The sequence below is a fragment of the Uranotaenia lowii genome, chromosome 2 (genome assembly GCF_029784155.1).
Source record: "Uranotaenia lowii strain MFRU-FL chromosome 2, ASM2978415v1, whole genome shotgun sequence".
NCBI classification, from domain to species: domain Eukaryota; kingdom Metazoa; phylum Arthropoda; class Insecta; order Diptera; family Culicidae; genus Uranotaenia; species Uranotaenia lowii.
In genome coordinates this window covers 57,061,129-57,079,245 of record NC_073692.1, presented here as the reverse complement: position 1 = coordinate 57,079,245, position 18,117 = coordinate 57,061,129, and the positions used below count along the sequence as shown (strand labels likewise).

At 37.5% G+C, this 18,117-nt stretch overlaps 1 long non-coding RNA gene across 1 annotated transcript; it reads right to left on the bottom strand.

Moving 5' to 3' along the window:
- Nucleotides 1-14,347: 14,347 nt before the first annotated feature.
- On the bottom strand, nt 14,348-14,792 carry LOC129741803 (uncharacterized). Its single transcript, XR_008736487.1, has 2 exons — nt 14,619-14,792; nt 14,348-14,553 (listed from the first exon to the last, which is right to left on the bottom strand). It is a non-coding gene; the product is annotated as an uncharacterized LOC129741803 (long non-coding RNA).
- Between the last annotated feature and the right edge of the window lie 3,325 nt (nt 14,793-18,117).

Sequence of the window (18,117 nt, the reverse complement as noted above, 5' to 3'; positions counted from 1 at the left end):
TCAAAACTGAAGAAGCTGTTCAAAACTGTTTATTACTAACAAAAAACTCCTTTGAAATGGGTTATATAACTTTTGAATTGTGATGCTTAGATTTTTTTTTGAATTTTTATAAAAAGTAGAGCCATTATTTAATATAACTTATATTGTGAGAGATCGTCCTGAGTAAAATTATTTGAACTTAAAGAAAACTCGACCAAATTTTAGTCCTGTTGTATTACATCAATAAAACAATAAACAAAACTCAGGTAGTAATTTTTAAAAAGGGCGTTTGATTCAGTGTAATAGCGGTTCTGGCGAAATGATCCCGCTGTGATATCCCACCAGAAAATGTATGAATCTATCTCAAACGAGTAGACGCTCCACGTGGTGTTGTTTCGTAACGAATGTGCAGCAGCCACAGAAACCTTTTTTCCGCTTCCATCTCGTGACGAGAGTCGGTACTAGGTACCAGTTAATTTTCTATCCTTGCGACCATATTGTTCCGGGCTTCACAATCTGAAAAGCGGGAGTGTAGCGAGCGAGAGAGCAAGGAAAAAAACACAAGTGCTGGTAGCTACTTTTGGAGGATAACGAGCTCAAATGCTTTTGTTAAAATTAAATGCAAGCAGGCGTAAAGTGAACTGCGCCTGAAGATATACAAGCACGATAAATACATGCTCATTATCCTAATTATCTCGTGTTGTACGACCGAAAATACAGAGGGAAAAATAGAGTCCGGTCGGCGAGTCGAGATAAACCCTTAAGTTAAAGCTGGGCAACTGCAATTGACCGAGGATGTGGTGTTGGTGCGAAAAAAATGAGTTTACTTTTTTTAACCATTTGATGAGCCTTGCAGGACAATTTCGAATATGTATGTCATATTTTTGTTGAAAAGGGTTTGAAATTTTCTAGAATGTTTCGAATTTTATATAAATTTAATACCAAAGTCAATTTACTGTTATTAACATTATTTGACCTGAATTTTGCTATCACAAGCCAGCCCGGATATCTGTGTTACCCCATTTATCTAGCCCATTTGGTGAGGCTTTCGCTTCGTTATTCAGAAGTTTTTCTCATCTACCACTCTTTCCCGTCCGCATCAGTCGGTTGAATACCATTAGGGGGAAGTGTTCCTAAATGCGCATGTTGGGTAATATGCGCATACAGCCGATTGACGATATGGCTAAAGATTTAACATATCTAATCAGTGCAGTTTGAGGGTAATACGCTTTAAACACATGGCATGAAAAAATTAAATTGTTATATAAAGTCGAAAAAATTTAAAAATTCAAACAAGATTTTTGTCAGTTTTGATATAATATATTGAACTTTACTTATTGTGCGTACAGATTCTGTGATCAAAAATTTTAATTGTTTTTCTTTCTCATTCATCTGGAAATCGGAATTTCAACAAATTGAAGCTTTTGGCAAAGTTGTAAATGATAAGATATTGGAATAACAGACAGGTTCTGAATGCCCATATCAAGGCAGGTTAAATGCCTATATCAAGAAAAATAGATTGTTCTTATAAATTTTTTACTTTCTTCCATTTAAACATTAAATGTACGCTCAAATCACGATTTTAAACTGAAAAAAGAAGAACTTCATACTGATTTGATAGAAATACAATATGAACAAAATATTACCATGAAATATGGCCATATGGCATACTTAACTATGTTTCATGCAAAAGAACTAGTGATGTAAAAAATTTCACCAAAATTTCAGCCTTGACGTATGCTTAACATCCGTTTCTGCCATTTTCAATTAAATAATTTCAAAATATTGCAAGTGTAAATGAAATATAGCTTAAAACATAAATATGCGCATTTAGCCCGCCGGTTTCGGAAATCGGCTATTTTGACTTCTTTTATTATAAAATTTTTTCCACAAAAACTGTAGGAGATTTTAACAGAAAAAATGCTCTAACGTATAGAAAACAGATGTCCGCTCATGTGCATATAGTTTTGAAGGTTTTGAAGGTTTTCCTTAATATGCGCATATAGCCCGCCTCTCCCCTACACCCATTTTCCGCCATCATCCGTCCACGGCACCTTTCCTTTTTTTCTTTCCTTCGCCCCACAAAATCCTCGACGGGCATTATCATCATGATCATCATCCGCATCCTTGTCATTTTTGTCGTCAACGCTATAATTAATACCACTTTTGCTAATAGGGGCAAAAATTTTCATTTCCACTAATGTCCAATTAGACTAATGTACACCATGTTATACATTTCATGGATGGAAAACCGTTCTCCCATTCAGGCGTCTCGCTCGTTTCGCCCATTCTTCCATTCATTTTGCTCGCATTCATTCATTCAATCCGACCATACATGCATACATTCAGGCGGCGTGAGCATCCGATTTTCCCATTTTCACGATGGATGCGTAATGATGATAGTCCGTCGGGATGGGATGGGAACTAGTTAGCCCTCGGGGAGGACATCCCGCCAAGAAGAAGTGCAGTCTTGGCACATTAGGCACAAGCTTCGGGTAAGTGTTTTGCAGGATATTGGACCCAGCTTTCTTGGCTGATGAGATAGATAGCTGCTAGTTGCTTAGGTTGGAAGCTGGCAGCCAACTTATAAATCCTCATAGGAAGAGGTTTTGGTAATTCTGCCAAAAACTTTTTTTGAAAACATGTTCTCCACAAAACCTTTGCAAACCTCAAGTACAAGGCTCCAAGGTCATAGCTCAACGATTCTTTGAAAGGTTTGTTTTAATTACTTAACAAATTTTCGAAAACTATTTCACAATCAAAAACACCAACTGTTTCAATATCAATTGCTTTTTTTTCGCTGTCGTGTGACACAAACACCAACCTGAGTTCGGCTTAAGGATTTTTTGAAACACACAATTTTGAAAAATAAAATACATTCAGTTTCAAGAACATAAGTGAGCATCAACTTCATGTAATAGCTTGCTAAAGTAAATATCTTTTGATTTGTTAAAAAAAATTTCAATCTATCATTTTAATGAAATATTAAAGCTTGCTTCAAATAGAATTGGAACAAAAACAATTGTTAACTTTTTCATTCCATCCGTTTGTACATATATTTACTTCAAAAATCAAAAGAAAAGTTAATCGATGGAGCCTTGAATGTAAAATTGAACGCATTTTTGCTTGATGCCCTCCATCAAAGTCATTACAGTGTCATCCGGTACCAGTTTCTCAGTTTTTTTTTCCATTTTCTTAACATGTCCTTCTCATCTTTGACTGTCTTCTTGCTCTTGCTTGCTAAAACTTCAGGACACTTTTAGAATAGTGGCATGATGTCAAAACTGTCCAAAATAGCGGAGCTTCGTCGTGCTGCTGCAAGAACGGAAAAAGGCGCTTCTCGGAGCACCCAGATTTGTAGATCTCGTCATTTACTGTGCCCTTTGTCACCAAAGGCTCACTCCTCAGTCCGCAAGAGCAGATGGCTTGCCAAACGAGATATTCTGAGGCCAACTTCGACATTTTTTTTCTTCTTAAATTTGTTTTCAACATCGAATTTGCTCTTGCCAGTGAAAAACTCCAACCATACAATTTGCTCAAAATCGGCTTTTATATACGTTTCATCGTCCATCACACAGCAGCCATATTTTGTCTGCATCTTCTCGTTGAGCTTCTGTACCCGAGTTTATGCCGTCAATTGTTGCCGTTCATCACGCTTTGGGAAGTTCTGTACCTTGTAGGTATGAAGTAGAGCTCTCGTCTTTACATTCTGGGCGTAGCTCTGTGACATGCCGATCTTTTTAGCCAAATCACGGCTTCAGATTGTCGTAGTCCATTTCTATCCGGATTTTAATCTTCAAAAATGTCGAACGAGAAAATTTTACCGCACTTTGTAAAACCGTCCGTCTGCACCAAAAGTCGTTGTAAGATTGAAGTTCCTTTTCCTCTCATTCCTCATCAATATTTTCTCAAATGTATTGGTATGTTCTTCGAATGAGTTACTTCAGACAGCACTACTACAGGCTAACTAAATGGATTATCACTCAAAATACCCAAGCTCTTTTTTCTCAGTAGCGCTCTTTACCACAGTTGATTCGGGTTTGATGATTTTTTTTCCGTTTCGTTTCGCATAACGACCGCTCTATCTCGTCATCAAAGAGCGCGTTGATTGAAAAAGACAACTATAGTTACCAACAACAACAATTATGTAAACAGAGAAGATTGGTGATTGGAAGGTAAGTAGTTTATGAGGTAAAGTTTTCTTATTTTCCTTGTTTTTCTTTTAGGTTCTTTTTACGATTGCTTCGATTTTGCACAGGTTAAAAAGGTTGGAAAATAGGGATACATAGAGAATAAGGTAAGTGGTCAGTGAAATTTCAATAATTTTTATTTTTTTTTCTGTTGTAGCTCCTTCTTCTACATTCGCTCTTGCCTCTACTCTAATTATACACTAGGTAGATGAAATTATCATTGAATCGGGACGGGCGCTGAACTATGCATCCTTTTTGTCGCCGTGTGACAATTTTTCCTGTGTCGGTATCAGAATCAAGATTCATTTGTTCATTCAAAGAGGCTGCTGTTTCAAGATTGGTAGTATCCATGAGTGGTAATTCTGCGTAACCTGGTTCCAGATTATCTGTGACATCGAAGCCCTCATCCGGTTTTGGATCGTTAATCGGTGCTTTTTTTACGTCATCTACCTTTCTGCAATACTGGATACCACCCCTACTCGCGATAACGATTTTCGCCCCTTGACGTGCTAAAACCTTGAACCTTTCCTTGGCGAACGTTGGATCAATTTTTGATTTGCGAGTTTGAGCCATAAGTACCGTATCACCAACTTTTATATCGGATTCGCAGGCGCCTCGAGATGAATCCGCGTACTTTTTATCAATAAGCTTGGCTTCAGCATCCCGCTCGCGAATGTCTTCGACATCAATTTGTTTGTTGCTGTTATGATTCCACAAGCTGGGGAATGTTCCTCGGAACTTCCACCCCACCATTAGCTCAAAAGGGGTTACGCCGAGACGCGAATGAGGAACTAAGGTATTATGTCTATGCACATATTCTTGAAGGGCTTTTCTCCAGTTGTGAAGCAGCTAAGGCTTTTATCAAACCTTGGTTCTGTCTTTCCACCAGACCATTCGTTTGAGGGTTCAGTGGTATCGACTTGCGCACTTTTACACCTCTTGCCTCCCAGAAGTTAACGAAGCCAGATCCTTGAAACGGTGGACCGTTATCACTCTGCAAAATAAGTGGACATCCCCAGAGCTTAAAAATTTCGCAAAGTGCTGCATTGGTGCTTGAAGCGTCCGTGTTTTTCATTTCAACAACGGACAAAAACCGTGAGTGTGTATCGACAGCAACCAGAAATTCACCAGAACCGCACTTGGGAACTGCAAGGAAATCGATTTGTACAATTTCCCACGGACCTTCCGGCATTTCTCTCGGTGATAAAGGCAATGGTGGATTCTTTTTCGACAGTAAAGTACAGGTTTCACAGTCTTTCACAAATCGAACTGTGTCAAGGAACATTCCAGGCCACCAGAAATATTCACGCATTATTTTTTTCATGGCCGTCTCGCCTACATGACCCTCATGTGCATATTTTAATGCTTTGAGCCGAAGTTGTTGAGGTAAAATTACTCTGTCTCCTTTGAAAAGCGAGGAACCCAATGAATAAATAGTCTTCCGCTGAGCTTCAAACTTTCTGAGCTCTTTTGGCCAATTACCTGAAATCAAAGCTTTGTGAACCATTTGAATTTCTTCATTCTTTTCCGAAGACTTTTCTATGTCTTCCCAGGTGATTTGCATTATTCCCGCGTCTAGAGAGTAAAGAAGATGGGCATTGTCATTGTCATCGAAGGGGGTTGCATTTTGCGATTCCTTTATAAGCCGCGAAAGTGAATCAGCGATGTTTTCCTTCCCGGGAACTCTTTTAACGACAAAATCAAATGGCTGAAGGCGTAGTGCCCATGTTTCAGCGCGAGTTATGGCTCGCTTTCCAAGTCTGTGGCTCGTATTAAATATGTACTCGTTAGCTTCGGCATCTGACCGTATAATAAAAGACCGCCCAAGAAGGTAGAACCGGAATCGCTCGACACCCCACACTATGGCCAATGCCTCCTTTTGAACTTGCGGATAATTTTGTTCAGTTGCCGTAAGCGTTTTGGAAGCACACGCGATAACCCTCGGAGTTCCTTTTTGGTCAAATTGAACCAGGACTGCTCCGAGTCCGAAAGGACTAGCATCCACATAAAGTTCCGTCCTATCCGAAGAATTGTGGAATCCGAGAGTTTTTATTGCTTTTATGGCCTTATTGCGTAAGTTGTTGAATTCCTGTTCTTCATTGTTAGTCCAATGAAATGTGTCTGCATTCGATAGTGCTCTCAGACAGGGCCGTAGGAAGAACCGGCTCATGGGGGGGGTTTTGATGACATTTTTTTAACTTTAACATTTTTGTTTGAACAACGCATTAACAAGTGGAAAAATTTATATGTACAATTTATTCAGGTTAAAGTTATTCTGCATTAAAAGTTATTTATTATTGGAAATAAGTCCTGGAGTTACAATTTTTGTTCATGACTTGCGATATAGCTCAAATGATGAATCATTTGCTTTCTGAGATGATGTCTGTGAGTTCGAGCTCAAGAGTAAACATCGAACACAGTTATTCCAAATAAGTTTTTCAATGACTGGTAAGCCAACTGTATCGTTGAGAAAATTCGCGTGTGACACAATGATGTAGAAATGACTATAATCGAAATTCTTTTGAACCAAAAGCATAATTATTCTAAGCATGAGTGCAAATGTATCAGATATTCAGAAATAAAATTAAATAAATAGGTTTACTATTCAAATAAGGGGTACTTTGTATACTTGTAAATTCGATTGAAATTCAAGGTTTTAATTTGAACCTTCGATGATATTTTTTTTAATTTCATAATTTTAATCCTGTGATTAAAATTTTCAAAATTAAAATCTAGAATCAAAGTTATGAAACTGCGATCTCCTTCATTTTGAGTCTTTAATGAAATTTCAACAATGATATTTTAATATTGATTGTAAATTTAAATTTGAGCTTAAATTTGAACACAAACCTTGCATTTTAGTTCCAAGTGTGAATTTTGCACTTTGAACCCAAATTCAAAACCTGAATCTAAATTCATGATTTTCATTTAAATTTTTGTCAATTATTTATTCGTAATTGAACTTGTAAACTTAAATTAAATTGTGAATGATAAAATTGTTTCACATTTTTCAATTCATGACTCATGAAACTTTCTTATGTTTAAACTTTGCATATAAATTGAAGATATAAGTTTTAGATCCAAATCTTAAAAATGGTTTGAATTTCATATTCTGAAATAAGGAATTTCGAAAATGGAAAATTCATCATATTTTAGGTTGAAAAGCAACGCCAAGATTCGAAACACAATTCTATACCAATGATAAACCAAACTGAAAATCAAAAACAATAAAATGGATACTTACTACATAGATATTTTTCAACAAGTATCCGGGCTGGGCAAATCCATGCAATTGTATCCTAAAAACTTGCAAAATAAGGCACATTGTTTCAAAATTTTCTCAAAAATCCGGCCAATATGCAGGCAAATCTTTGAATTATTAGATTAAAATTTAAAAAAAGTGGAGAATTGTTTTTATTTTATCAAAACACATCAACTGATTCAGAATCATATTTAAGGCTTCCAAAAAATCGTTTATGTTTATTTTGACAGAATTTGTTTGAAAAAAAAAAAACTATTTGGACACAAAATACAAAATTCTAAGGACTAAATTGAAATTTTCGATTGATTTTGCAAATAGAGTGAGAAAATCTGGACAAAATCCAAACAATCTTGTAAGCTTAATCTAACTTTATTTGGATTCAATATTTGGTACTCAATTACTACCAACATGTTAGAAATTTTTTGAAAAACTATTGTAGAATTGTGGTCCTGGAATGAGTTTTCAAGGTTTTGGAGTCAAGATTGTCACACTTTATGACTCTTGAATCATTTAAGTTGTTCGTCGAAATTTAATTAGAGGTTTTAAATTTTATGCTTAGCGAAAAAAATTCTTGCAATTTTTGGACCTTCATGGGGGGGGGTTTAACCCCCAAAACCCCCCCCGTTCCTACGGCCATGCTCTCAGATATCGCGTCAAATCTGCTCTACTTAGTATGAATTTGTCCATAAACGTGATAAGGCCTAAAAAGCTCTTTACCTCGCTGCAATTAATAGGGCGTCTGAAATTCTGAATCGCACTCATCTTCTCCTCTGATATTTCCCAGCCATTAGGTGTTAGCTTGAATCCTAAGAACATTACTGAACGGCTTCCAAATACACATTTGGAGTTGTTAAGCTTCACATTATGTTGCTGCAGTTTTGCTAAAACGACTCTTAATCTTCTGTCATGTTCTTCTTTAGTTTTTCCGTAGATTATCAAATCGTCCAGATAATTTCTACAGCCCTCACAATCACCTAGGATTTGCCTTTGCAAGATCTCCTGAAACAGATCTGGTGCGTTGCACAGACCAAAGGGAAGTCGGACGTAACGGAACATTCCGAATTCCGTGAAGAAATTCGTTAAGTGGCGACATGTGACATCCAGTTCCACATGGAAATAAGCGTTCGAAAGGTCAACAGTTGAAAACCAATTTGAACCACTTAACTCCGCCAAAATAGATTCCATGGTTGGCATCGAAAATGGAGTTCTGTGGATGTAGCGATTCGGACCCCGGAGGTCGATTACAAGTCGAATGTCGTCTTTGCCCTTCGGGATCACAAGCATAGACGAGCAGAATTGTGTATCCATGCCTTCGCAAACTGGTTCGATAATGTCCGTGGCCACTAGGTGCTTCAAGCGCTCTTCTACCAAGGGCTTTAGTGCATGAGGGATGTTTGTAAAAATATTACGACAAGGAGCTTTAGCCTGATCATAACTTATCTTAACCGGTGGAATATTAAACTTTGGAAAAGGGTCTACTTTCTCGATTGAGGCCACGTAACCACCGCTCGGATTATTTCCACAACTGATTTCATGCGTCTGGAGCGGAACTTTCAATCCCAGCATCAGCACGCTATACCTTAAAGCAGTGGCCCTTCCAAGCAAGGATCTTGCTTCCTTCACAACATAAAATTTTTCCAGGAGTATTGGCCGGTCACTACTTATAAAAAGTGGGGCTTCAAACGTTGCGATTACCTTTATCCTATTCTTAGTTGCATAAGCAGTCAAAGGGCGGTCGGTTCCTGTTTTAAGATTAACTACTTCATGCCGGTATTTCTCATCAGTGCTCAAAATTCGGTACAAATCCTCAGTAAAAGTGTTGACTTGTGCACCAGAGTCGACTAAAAAGTTGCAGTCGAGACCAGCTACCTTAGCCGAAATAATGCCCTCGTCCGCTTCGATATCTATTGTTGCCAACACCAATGGATCCATTCGGGCAAATTGATAATTTTGGCATTTTGATATCTGTAGACATAGATATTTATTAATATTTTGATCAGTCAATTTTCGGTTATGTAGTAAGACACATTCTATTTTCCTCTGAAGTCTTCATGTCTCTTTATTAATTAGTTTTCTTTTGATAAAGTGATAATAAGAAAAGTAAATAAGTTTAAAAGGGAAATAAACTTAAAAGAAACCAGTTTGAATAATATCCGAAAAAAAATCTCCCTACAATGTGTCATACTGTTTCGCTTTAAGAATCATTTTCTACACTCACTTGCGAATCTGGTTTCTCGATGCCTGATTCTCCATCTACTAAAGCCACCTCATTGGATGTTGTCTCTGGGTTCCGAGGGACATGTTGGGTTCTGGTTTTGTTACGCATTGGGAGCGGACAAGCTCTTTGAATGTGGCCTTGCCTCCCACAATTCCAGCAAACCAAGTCGGAATTTGTGCAATTCTTAGTATCGTGGTACGAGCTATTGCAAACGCGGCATCTCCAGTTTTCACGAGGGTCGTCAATTGGCTCAAATTTAGAACGGATTGCAGGTTTATTAATCTTCCATCGTTGACCATCGTATGGTTGGTATCGCCTGTTGTTATAGAAAGAGGTTTGTTGTTGTCGCTCGTAACCGTATGGGTGAACATAATTCCTTGGATTGTATCGTCCTCCATTTTGCTTGACTCCACCGTAATACGGTTTTGGATAGCTATTACGAACCTGTTTCATGAATAATGTATTTATATTTATTTTTTTTTTTGAATGTCCTATTTAATAAAACCAACAATTAAAAAAAATCCTCACCTGTTTGTAGGTCGCATGTTCCGCAACAGCTCTAATAATTTCTTCAAACTCTTTATTTCCTTCGTAATATGTTCGGATTCACAGAGGGAGGATAAAACACTTGTTGTTTGTAGAAGGATTCACAAGGCAATGCCCGCATCTCTTGTGTATTTATTTGTCTTCCTCAACTCAGGCTGTTTTAGAACACAGTGTGCCCAGTTGGACACAACAGCTCTTCCCCCTTTACAAAATGATTTATAGTTTGTATAACTGTATACTAATTATAATATATTAATTACAAATTTCAAACACTTCAACTATTATTCTTTAATTTGATTCTCTTATACTATTCATGATCCGAATCACTTTTACATATCTTGTTTCGTTTCGATCTTCGCAAAACAACAGTCGTATCAATTGCTTTTCTTTTTCTTTTCATTCTTTTATCCTGTATAGGATCCGGAAATCCATAGAAATCTTCGTCGCTACTCAACTCCGGCCTCGAGTCAACGCGACCGTCATTTGACTGTTTGAAACGCAGGTTAGGCCTATTGGAATTTTCCGGTTGAGCCATCATCTTGATTTGCGTACATTGAGCCATGATAGGAACGCTTCCAACTTGTACCTGCAGAGTATTAAGAGAGAATCTTTTTAGAAAAATAGCTTTAAGCCATCTGGCACTGTTGTGAGGATTTGAATTTTTGTACCATATATCATCTCCCACATTAAGCTTATCTAAAGGATCTTCCAAATCTCTTCCCCCTTTATAATTTTCAGCAACTTTTGCCGAAGATTGTGTCATAAAATGTTTGTAATTTGATCTAGGATTTAATAGATCTATCATTGTTTTACGTTTAAATTTAAACACTTTTTCTGATGGAAACTCCCCATCTTTAGTCGATAAATTTCTATAGTTAAATAAAAATAAATGTATCTGATCCTCCAAACAGAGATCTGCATATTCGGGATCGAGTAAAAATTTTTTAAGAACATCTTTTGCAGTTCGAACTAATCTCTCTGCTTGTCCGTTACTTGAAGGATTGTATGGAGGACTTTTAAGAACTTTTATGCCTTGCTTTTCTAAAAAGTCAACAAAGTTGTGTGAATTGAACGGAGGTCCGCCATCAGAAACCAGAACATCCGGTAAACCGAATCTTGAAAAATATTCCACCAATCTTTTAAGTACTTTCGCACTATCCGTTCCTTTTTTCATCCATACAATTTCCAACCATTTTGAAAAACTATCAATTATCAATAAAAATGTGTGAGTAAGAAAATGGAAAAAATCAATATGAATTCGACTAAATGGCCTAGTAGTAGGTGTCCATTCCGACAGAATTTTCTGCTTAGGTACTGGCATCCTACTTACACAAACATCGCAAGTTGCTACATATTTTTCTATGTCAGAGTTTATGCCAAACCAGTAAACTGTGCGTCTCGCTAACTGCTTCATTTTAACTATTCCTGCATGGTTGGCATGTAAAAGTTTCAAAATATTGCGGTGTAACAATTGTGGTATGACCACTCTATCTTTATACAGAAGACAATCGTCAACTATCTCTAGTTCATGCTGATTTGAAAATACGTCAACAAAACGTTTTTCTAACTTATTTGGCCAACCATTTCGCAAGAAAAAAATCACATCCTGTAAAAATTTATCGTTTTTAGTTTCATGAGCAACTTTATTTGCATCATAAGGAACCTCCTTACTAAAATTGATGCTTCTCACAACTTCTACATCAATGTCACTAGGCACCATTTGCTGTAAAGGAAAACGCGAACAAAAATCAGCATTTCCCATTTTGGAAGAAGGCCTGTATAAAATTTCGAAATCATAAATGGATACTTCCAAAATGTAACGTTGTAACCTTGTAACAAATATTGAGTTTTGACCACATTTTCCAAAAATACCAACCAATGGTTTATGGTCTGTATACACAACAAAGTGTTGACCATACAAATATTTATGAAATTTTTTTATCGTGCACACTAATGCTAAAGCCTCAAGATGGAGTATTGGATATCGTTTTTGAGCATCATTCAATGTGAAAGATGTAAAAGAAATAGGCTTTTCTATTCCATCAACAACATGATCAATCACTCCGCCTAACCCGTAACCAGATGCATCAGAAACTATAACAATAGGTTTGTTCGGGTCGTAAAATTCCAAAAAATTAGTTGAGATCAAAGCCTGTTTACTCTCTTCGAACGCTTCTTTACAATTTGAATCCCAAATAAATTTCACATTATTTCTCAACAAATTGTAGAGACAATATAATTTAGTTGATAGGTGTGGTATGAATTTATTATAATAATTGATTAATCCCAGAAAGGATTTAAGTTCTGTTACATTTGTCGGCTGCTTGGATTTCTGTATTGTTGATATTTTATCAGAACATGGTAATAACCCATGTTCACTTAAAACATGTCCCAGATAGTTCAATTTAGTTACAAGAAATTTACATTTTTCCAAATTAACCTTTACATTTGCATCATTTAACCTTCCCAACACCAAGTGAAGTTTTTGTTTGCATTCTTCGAGACTGGACCCACTGATTAATACGTCATCTAAATAAACAAATACTCCTTCAATTCCTGCTAAAATTTTTTCCATAATTTCTTGGAATATTGAACTGCTTGAGGATGCTCCTTGAGGCAATCTATTGTATTGAAATAATCCTTTATGGGTGTTAATTACCATAAATTGTCTTGATTTTTCTGATAATGATAATTGTGTATACGCCCCTTCTAAATCCAATGTACAAAAGAATTTCGAACCCGCCAATTTTGCAAATAGATCTTGTGCAGTTGGTAAAGGATAAGAATGTGGAATCAACACTTTATTAATCGATACTTTACAATCGATAACAAGTCGTATTTGATTGTTCTTTTTTATCACAATCACTATTGGAGATGCCCATTGGCTAGTTTTAATAGGCGTTATTACCTTTTCGTTTTTTAATTTATCTAAATATTGTCCAACTTTTTCTCTAAGCCGATAAGGGACATCATAAGCTTTTTTGAAAATAGGATTATCTGATCTCAACACAAGATCAGCTTCAAAGCCTTTGATAGGAGTAGAAAAATCCTTAATAAAAACATTGCTAAATTTTTGTTTGATATCTGATATAATATTATCTTTGTCTTCGTTGACAACGCTTTTAACGGAAATTTTGCTCGAGAAAGTTTCTCTCCAATCAGGTATGAAAATATCCAGCCATGATCTGCCGAAAAGTGGCAAAAAATTGTTACAACAATTAAGCACAATCAAATTCAACTTGGCTGAAGTACCCATGTATTGTACGTTTACTGTGACTTCCCCTTCGATTGAAAGTTTTCCACCGTTTACAACTATAAGTTGTTTGGATGTTTTTTTTTAAAGGAATTGAAAATAATGCATAGTATTGTTTTTTACCAATTACCGACACCGACTACCCACAATCTATTTCCATTTGAAAATTTTTTCCTTCTATTAAAACATTCACCAAACAAGGATCATTCACCCTATTTATGGACGTCACATTTAAGCACTGAAGTTCACCTGTGTCAGAATCACTGTCTGAGTCAGATTTTGCAGCTCTCAAACGGTTCAGCATCTCGCACAAGTGCTTATCAGCAGATGGTCGCAACTTTTCTGGCTCTACCGCATCCGCATATTTAACCGCATCCCTCTTATGGTTCTTCAGTTCGAAACATTTATGTACCAAATGTCCTTTCCTATTGCAATACGTACATGTAATACGATCCCCGAATACAAAAATATTGTAACACAACAGTTCCTGTTGTAGTTATAAAACGATTAGAAACAGCGTAAAAAAACGTTTAGAAAATGATATCTGAAACCATAAAAAACATTGCACTTATCTTGAATTCCAAAACGACGGTCTGTTGAATATGGCGTTAAGTTATGTTACTGTTTAAAACTGTTAAAACAATTGTATGGGGAGACTGTTCTAGAAACAGTTTAGATAAAATCTAAGAATCGCTTACGGAAGCGTATTTTTTGCATCGAACTGTTTTTGTTACAGTTGTTCTTAAAATTCCCTTGTAACTGAACTTTAACAGTTATAGTCGCAAAACGATTCGATTTGAGGTTCTTCCAATGTATGCGTATACTGTATTCTGAATCGTAGGGGAATGTAGCACGCACACATACAAATGAATATTTTCTTTATGTCAAAAACAAACTCATTTCTAAATTTTATGAATATTAACTTTATTTACTCCACTTGTACCACTTACGGTTATATGATTTCATTATAAGCTCCTTCACCAGGAGGAGGCCTTATTTTACGGGAATACACGGGCGGGACGTTAGCGTAGCTGCTGGTAGCTGCTTGTCACTGCTGGACATTGGTCCTCCCAGCGTGTCGCCATTGCTCCTCCAGCTCCCGTCGCTAAAATTTAAGAAAAAAAACCTATTTCATATATTGAATCGACACAAAATGCTAATGAAACTTACCAGTTGCGAACATCGCAGGTGTCCTTCTTCCGGTTGGTCTTAAAAATCTCAATCCGACGCACGGAGAGGACTTTTGTTGCTGGTTTGTTTCCGTTGGTATGAAAGAACTTATGAGATGGGGAATGCGAAAAATGAAGAGTTGTTGTTTTGTTTGTGTTCTTCTCTTCCGTTGTCGGCAGTGGTGCCGACTATACCGATTTTTCGAAATTGTACCGGTATGAAACTAAGATGTGAAAACAAAAAATATATTTAACTTTGATGTTTCTATGTCGTCTTTTTGCATACATGCTAGCCTACATGCCAAATTTGTAATTGCTGGTTGTTTCTTAACATGCATTTTTTCAATGACAAATGAACCAAAATTGTAATTATGTATGTTATATGTATGTAAATCGCTTAAACCTGACATACTCAACGGTTCGAAGCAGATGTCAATTTTCCGTTGCCGTCAATAGCCGTTCGAGTTCGCATAGGCCGCGTTCACAAATTTGCATCGTATCGCTCTCACTATGTCATCGGCCTGAGAGCGAATTGGTGAACGCGACCAATGCAAACTCGAGCAGCGGAACAAATTGGCATCAGCTTCGCCGCATTTAGTATGTCAGGTTTTCAGGCGATTCACATACATTTCCATCAAATGTGGTTCACCGCATTCATTCCCATTCGCCGGTTTGCATCGCATCGCGTGCACTATGTCCGCCTAAATCAATAGCTGATCAGGTGCAAACTTTGTTTAGTATATTGATAGTTAAAAAATAAAACAATTTTCATAAATGGGTACCAATTTTTATACAAAACCATCTGGCATCTCTGAACGTGCGTTTCGTACATTTTGACGCGAGTATATGTCATATATGACAGATTGGATGAACGGTATGTGTAACGGTTCGAGTTCAGTTTTACGATTAATTAAAATTGAAAGAAATCGTTTTATCACCTTTCCGGATAACATCACGTTTTCACATGAACGTTCATATTTCGTTCTTATTGTTGGTGAGGTACAGTTTAGAAGAACAGCTACGTTTACAGATACAATCACTATTCCTGAAGCCGTAGATGTATCGTATAGACTGTTTGAGATATGGTATTTTAGCATGCGGGTCGTAATCCGGTCTGCGTTGTCCCGAAAATTGTTTCCTTTCTTTAGATTGGCCATATCGTCGCTTAAACTGATTGTAGCCATATCCCTGACCTTTGTCAACTCGATATGGTTCACGTGGTCTAGCACCTAAACGACTCTTCACCGGCCCACGCATAGCACCTACCACTCCGACAGCAGATGTTTGAGCTTGACTGTGCTCCATCATTTTAGTGTGCTTGCGAGCCAATTCGTACCCTGCTATAATTTTTTCAGCAACCCCTAATGTCAAAACCGGTTCCTTTATTAGCAATTGCTTCAGAGGAATATCCGTTACTCCGAATAGAAGTCTGTCCCTAATAGTTTTTTCTTTTCCCTCAAAATTACAGAACTCAGCCATTAATTTGAGGGATAAAAGGTAATCCTCGGCGGATTCTCCTGGTTCTTGAAAACGACCATTAAATGCCAACCGCTGGGAAACTTCGTTGTCTACTTTATCAATACGCGTTTTCAAAGATGTCACTATTTGGTCGTAAGAAGCCTCCGTCAATGCTCCTGGACCCGGAAAGAGTAATTTCAACTCCGAAAAAATGTAAGACCCCGCTAAAGTTATAAAGTGAGCCTTCTTTTCTTCGTCAGAAATTTTATTAACCAGAAAACAGTATCCTAATCTTTCGACCCAGTCCGAGAACGAAGTTCCCCTCCTGTAGGGTTCTATCGAACTAGCCAAACCAGACCCCATCGCTTGCCGCGATTCAGCCATACTTTTTTAATTTCGGTAAAACCAAAACTTAAAATCACTGAACAATAATGTAAACGAGGGAAAAAAATTAAGCGGCTTACCTGTCTGGTCCGTCAAATTTAGGAAAAATTGAAGTTTTTTTCTGACTTTCAACCCTATTGGATGAACCGTTGGCCACTCAGCACAAACCACCCTTTGAGGAGTTGAGTTTTATAGAATCGAGAGTTCTCGCACTATTGTGAGTTACTATATGGTAGCCAGAAATGAACTCTAGTCACTCACTCTCACCGTGTGCCTTGTCGCTTCAGATGTGAAGACCTAAAATAATACAAAAAGAAAAATTTAACACAATTGGTTTGGCTTATTGTTATTTCACAATGCCACGAAATGCACTTTATTACACTTGTAATAAAGGGAAAATGGCGTATAATGGCCTTTATTTCGCCACCAAAACCCAAAAACTCGCGTTTTTTTTTTTTTTTCAATCAACCACTTAGTATCATCAATTAACGATTTAAAAATCAGCGAGCATTTGCTTCACTTGCAAAATTACTTACTACTCCAGCACACTGTGATGAAGATGATGATGGTTATGTCTGCCAATTGGCCAGACCAGGGAAAAAACTACTTCAGGTTTCCCTTTTTTTTTTTTTAAACAGCAGTTGCTGCTACAAAAAATATAGCACACCGAACAACCGAATAAAATGAACCACTTTCACTTTTCGTGCAACACCAGTTTTCCCGTCGCCAACTAATATGTTCGGATTCACAGAGGGAGGATAAAACACTTGTTGTTTGTAGGAGGATTCACAAGGCAATGCCCGCATCTCTTGTGTATTTATTTGTCTTCCTCAACTCAGGCTGTTTTAGAACACAGTGTGCCCAGTTGGACACAACACTTCGAAATCGCAAAGCCTAGCCGTTGCCGCTACTCTGTTCACAAAAGCCAAGTCTGACTCTTCAGCCTTCTGTATCATGCCGGCTAATTTCCGCCGCTGTAGCATGACATCCGAAATTGAACCGAAATAAGCTTTTAACCTATGTACGGCGTTCGAAAACGGCTGAAGCGACAGGTCTGGTGCATTACTATCCGATCGTGTATTGTTATAAATTTGTAATAGACGAGGTCCTGCTTTCACTTTTAGAACGGTGAATTGGGTCAACTCATCCGATATCCCCGCCAGGTACATACAGTTTCTAAGCATTTCTAGCCACATTTCGAACGTTGGCCTATCGATTTCGTCGCCTTCTGATAGCGATTTGCACTCCGGTATAGCTATCGTTGAAAGGGCCAATTGATTAATCGAAGACGCAAACCTTGATTCTTCCTGAGTTGCAGATGTAGTTGGTTGATCAACAATTTGAGTATTTGATGCTCCAGGTTCCTTCACCAAAGACGCAAACCTTGTTTCCTCTGGAATCGTAGCTGTAGTAAGATGCACCCCTCCGCCAGTGGGCTTATCAGTATTCTTCGTGCTTGAAGCTCCGGGCTCTTTGTCGAACTCTACACTACTAGCGTACACTTCGTCATCCGTGTGCTGATGGATTTGACTGCGACTAAGCAATGATTTATTTTCTTCCTCAAGCTTTTTGAGTCGTTCCAATAATTCCGTCGTTTTAGCCTTTTCTGCTTCAAGCTCCTTACTGTGGTGTTTCTTTGTTCCTTTCAATTTCTTTGG